The sequence below is a fragment of the Mirounga leonina genome, unplaced genomic scaffold (assembly GCF_011800145.1).
Source record: "Mirounga leonina isolate KUSES-001 unplaced genomic scaffold, KU_Mleo_1.0 Mir_200, whole genome shotgun sequence".
NCBI lineage: Eukaryota > Metazoa > Chordata > Mammalia > Carnivora > Phocidae > Mirounga > Mirounga leonina.
The window spans coordinates 23281087-23286535 of NW_023270503.1; positions in this window are offsets into that span (position 1 = coordinate 23281087).

Below are 5449 nucleotides of genomic sequence, written 5' to 3' on the forward strand. Positions count from 1 at the left end.
CTGAGCCGAAGGCAGACGCTTAACGACTGAGCCACCCAGGCGCCCTCTCTTTTCTTTTTAAAAAGATTTTATTTTGGGGGGCGCCTGGGTGGCTCAGTCATTAAGCGTCTGCCTTCGGCTCAGGTCATGATCCAAGGGTCCTGGGATTGAGCCCCACATCGGGCTCCCTGCTCAGCAGGAAGCCTGCTTCTCCCTCTCCCGCTTTCCCTGCTTGTGTTCCTTCTCTCACTATATCTCTCTCTGCCAAATAAATAAATAAAATATTTTTTTAAAAAGATTTTATTTTTAAGTAATGTCTATACCCAACATGGGGCTTGAACTCACAACCTCAAGGTCGAGAGTTGCATGCTCTACCGACTGAGCCAGCCACACAGCCCCTCTCTTTGCTTTTCTGTCTGAAGGGTTTTTCTTTAGATTTAATTAATTAATTTATTTATTTGACAGAGAGAGAGCAGGGAGGAGGAGCAAAGGGAGGGAGCTCCCACTGAGCAGGGAGCCCCACACGGGGCTTGATCCCAGGACCCTGGGATCATGACCTGAGCCGAAGGCAGACGCTTAACTGACTGAGCCACCCAGGCGCCCCCCCGCCATTATTCTTTTCAGTGAAAATTTTTTTTGTTATGCCTCTCTTTCTTTTTATTATTGAGGTACAGTTGACACACAATGTTATATTAGTTTCAGGTGTACAACATAGTGATTCTACAGTTCTTTTTTTTTTTTTTTAAAGATTTTATTTATTTATTTGACAGAGAGAGAGACAGCTAGAGAGGGAACACAAGCAGGGGGAGTGGGAGAGGGAGAAGCAGGCTTCCCGCTGAGCAGGGAGCCCGATGCGGGGCTCGATCCCAGGACCCTGGGATCATGACCCAAGCCGAAGGCAGACGCTTAACGACTGAGCCACCCACGCGCCCCTGATTCTACAGTTCTATACATTACTCAGCACTCACCACAATAAATGTAGTCACCATCTGTCAGCATACAATGCTATTACAATATTGACTATTTTCCTTATGCTGTACTTCTTTAAAATTTAATTTTATTTAAATTCCATTAATTAACATAGTGTATTATTAGTTTCAGAGGTAAAGTTCAGTGATTCATCAGTTGTATATAACACCGAGTGCTCATTACATCACCTACCCTCCTTAAGGCCCGTCACCCAGTGACCCCATCCCCCACCCCCTCCCCTCTAGCCCTCCTCAGTTTGTTTCCTATGGTTAAGAGTCTCCTATGGTTTGTCTCTCTCTCTCTGATTTCGTCTTGTTTTATTTTTCCCTCCCTTCCCTATGCTCCTATGTTTTGTTTCTTAAATTCCACATATAAGGGAAATCATGTGATAATTGTCTTTCTCTGATTGGCTTATTTCGCTTAGCATAATACCCTCTAGTTCCATCCACATTGTTACAAATGGCAAGATTTCATTTTTTGATGGCTGAGTAATATTCCATTGTAGATATATACCACAACTTCTTTATCCATTCATCTGTTGATGGACATCTAGGATCTTTCCACATTTTGGTTATTGTGGACATTGCTACTATAAACATTGGAGTGCAGGTGCCCCTTCAGATCCCTACATTTGTATCTTTGGGGTAAATACCTTGTAGTGCAATTGCTGGGTTGTAGGGTAGCTCTATTTTTAACTTTTTGCATAACCTCCATCCTGTTTTCCAGAGTGGCTGCACCAGCTTGCATTCCCACCAACAGTGTAGGAGGGTTCCCCTTTCTCCGCATCCCCGCCAACATCTGCCGTTTCCTGACTTGTTAATTTTAGCCATTCTGACTGGTGTGAGGTGGTATCTCATTGAGGTTTCGATTTGGATTTCCCTGATGCCGAGCGATGTTGAGCACTTTTTCATGTGTCTGTTGGCCATTTGGATGTCTTCTTTCGAAAAATGTCCTTCATGTCTTCTGCCCGTTTCTTGATTGGATTCTTTGTCCTTTGGTGTTGAGTTTCCTCAGTTCTTATAGATTTTGGATACTAGCCCTTTATCTGATATATCATTTGCAAATATCTTCTCCCATTCTGTTAGTTGTCTTTTGGTTTTGTTGACTGTTTCCTTTGCTGTGCGAAGCTTTTTATCTTGATGAAGTCCCAATAGTTCATTGTTGCCTTTGTTTCCCTTGCCTTTGGTGATGTTTCTAGGAAGAAGTTGCTTCGGCTGAGTCGAAGAGGTTGCTGCCTGTGTTCTCCTTTTTTTTGATGGATTCCTGTCTCACATTTAGGTCTTTCATCCATCTTGAGTTTATTTTTGTGTATGGTGTTAAGAAAAGTGCAATTTTTAAGAGGCAGCTTTTGAAGCTAGGTTATCAAGGTTCTCCTACTGGCCCTGCCACTCCCTAATGGTGCGCTGTTGGGCCAGTTCTGAAACTTTCCCATATCCTAATCTGTAGAATGTAGATAATGACCTTGACCTCGTAGGGTTGTTGTGAGGATTAAATGAGATAAAGCCATAATTAAATGATGTAATAGAGATAATAGGAGATGCTTGAACCCAGTAGCACTAGATTATTATTTGCCTTCTTACAATTCTGCAGAGGGATCAACTTGGCAAAAAATGTGGAAATCATTCCACACGAAGAACATGAAGGAAAAGAAGCACGAAGTTGTTTTTAAATATCCAAAAGCCAGATGCAGAAGAACAAATCTTTTCTTTGTACTCTAGAGAGGACCAGGACCACTGAATTTAAGAAAGCCATTCTGGTCAACCCTCCGCAGCCCCCAGTGAGGTCCCACAATGCTTAGTTGTCATATATACCAGCACTTGCCAATTTGTAATTATAATTATTTAGGTTTCAGATTCTCCCATTGGATGGTCCCATTCCACAAATATTTACAAAGTGATTCCTGTTCGTCAGACACTATGTGTTAAGCCCCGGGGCTCATGGATGAGTAAGATGCTGCCACCGTACTCCAGGATGTCCCAGCCCAAGAGAAAGCCACTTGGTGAATTTGAGGAAACCAGATTTCTGCTCCATACAGCCGCTTTTCGTCCCCTCCTAGTTCCCGCAAAGTCCTTAGTTTGGGACCCAATGCAGCAGCTACTTCTCTAAAGTAAATCACCAGACAGGAATGGAAAGTCTCAGGGCCAGCAGTTGCGGGCAGGTCCCTGAGCCTGGAAACATGCGACTTTCTGGGCGTGGTGCGCCCTCTAGTGTCCATCCCGGGTAAGGCAGGTCCAACGCTAAACTTTCCAAAGTTTACCTATTTACTGCCAAAGGTTGCTTCCCTTAGTTTAGTGCTGTTTATAGCTAAGCGGCTCTCAGGTCTCCGCTTGCAAGACAAAACCACTGATAGTTTACGAAATAATGAATAACGTAGTTGCCAACATTTTTTGAGCACTTACTATGTCCCAGGCCCTGTGTTAATTGCTTACCAGGTTACCCATAGGGAGGATTCTATTATCATCATTATTATTATTAATCATTTCCAGTATACAGATGAAGAAACCAAGGCAAGTGACACAGCAAGCTAGCAGCAGAGCCAGAATCCAGTCCAAGTGGTCTGACTTCATAAACATGCTCTTAATTGTTTTTGGTTTACTGTCAAAGAAAAGCCATAACCATCAGCAATCCCAAGATAATTCTGGTTACATTTCTTCTTTCTCCTGGCTGCTTGGGAGAATTATAATTGATGGAAACCAAGAAGATTTATATTGAAATATCAAATATGGAATGAGAATGAGGCTTTCTTAGGTTCATACTGAAAGGGACAGAAAGTTTTCTTTTTTTTTTTTTTAAGATTTTATTTATTTATTTGACAGAGAGAGGCACAGCGAGAGAGGGAACACAAGCAGGGGGAGTGGGAGAGGGAGAAGCAGGCTTCCCACTGAGCAGAGAGCCCGATGTGGGGCTCGATGTGGGGCTCAATCCCAGGACCCTGGGATCATGACCTGAGCTGAAGGCAGACGCTTAACGACTAAGCCACCCAGGCGCCGCGAAATAAATAATTCTAGCATTTTTGAACTGTGGGCTGTGACTCATGGATGGGTTGTGTAATCAGCTTAGTGGATTGTGACCAGAACTTTAAAAACAAAAATACAGTAGCCTGGGACAATGCTAGAGTACATAATAACCCAGTACTTACTCTCAGTCTCTCAATTTCTCTCTCTCTCTGCGTATGTGTATATAGATAATATATATGAATATATATATGGGACTGACCCAAACCATACAAAAACCACTAACATAACTCTCTTATTACCTGCCGGACTATGGTCAGGCCAGTTTCCTTTGAGTGCCCCATGCTGCCAAAACTATTTTCTTGGGTCTAAATTGAATTCTTCATGCCACAGCCATCCCTCTCCTTTTTGTGGGGGGAATGGAGAATTTAGATCTCTTCTTTTTTGGGTGACAGGACCTGTGGTGAAAACAGTAAGTTTATTTTTTTATTTTATTTTTTTAAAGATTTTATTTATTTATTCATGAGAGACAGAGAGAGAGAGAGAGAGAGGCAGAGGGAGAAGCAGGCTCCCAAGGAGCAGGGAGCCCGATGCGGGACTCGATCCCAGGACCCTGGGATCATGACCTGAGCCGAAGGCAGACGCTTAACCATCTGAGCCACCCAGGCGCCCAACAGTAAGTTTATTTTTAAAATTTCACTTGCTTATTCAATTCTTTTTTTCTCTAAACTTCAGGGGTTGGAGTTAGCCTTCTTCTCTATGATGGTACGTTGAAAGATGATAGGCATTAATTAGTCCCAATAGGTATTTGAGTTTCAGGGAAATGAAGCAATCCGTCCCGTTACACACAGCTAATAAGAGGGAGACCTGGAGGGTGCCTGGGTGGCTCAGTCGTTAAGCGTCTGCCTTCGGCTCAGGTCATGATCCCAGGGTCCTGGGATCGAACCCCGCATCGGGCTCCCTGCTCAGTGGAAAGCCTGCTTCTCCCTCTCCCACTCCCCCTGCTTGTGTTCCTTCTCTCGCTGTGTCTCTCTGTCAAATAAATAAATAAAATCTTAAAAATAAATAAATAAATAAAAGAGGAAGACCTGGGGTTTGAACACAGGACAATCTGCCTCCAGGACAGCAGCTTTTAACCAAGATGTTCAGGTTCCAGAATGTTGGAGGTTTCATGACAATTAACTGGCTGGTGGGTTCTTGGTGTTTGTGCCCTGTTCTGTTATACTGAGGGTATATGAGTTACAGTGTGAGACACTGGGCAAGGTCTCCAAACAGCTATGAGATGCTTTCTATTATTTTCCTCACATAACAGATGAAGAGACTGAGGTTTAGGTTGGCTCACAGAGAGTAAATAGCAGAGATGCAAATCGGGTAAGAAAAATGATAATTACTTTATCGAAGGCTTATTCCATGACAGGCACTATGTTAAACTATTTCCATATATTCTCACATGTAAGTGTCTTAAAGAACTACTAGCTGGGGCGCCTGGGTGGCTCAGCTGGTTAAGCGACTGCCTTCAGCTCAGGTCATGATCCTGGAGTCCTGGG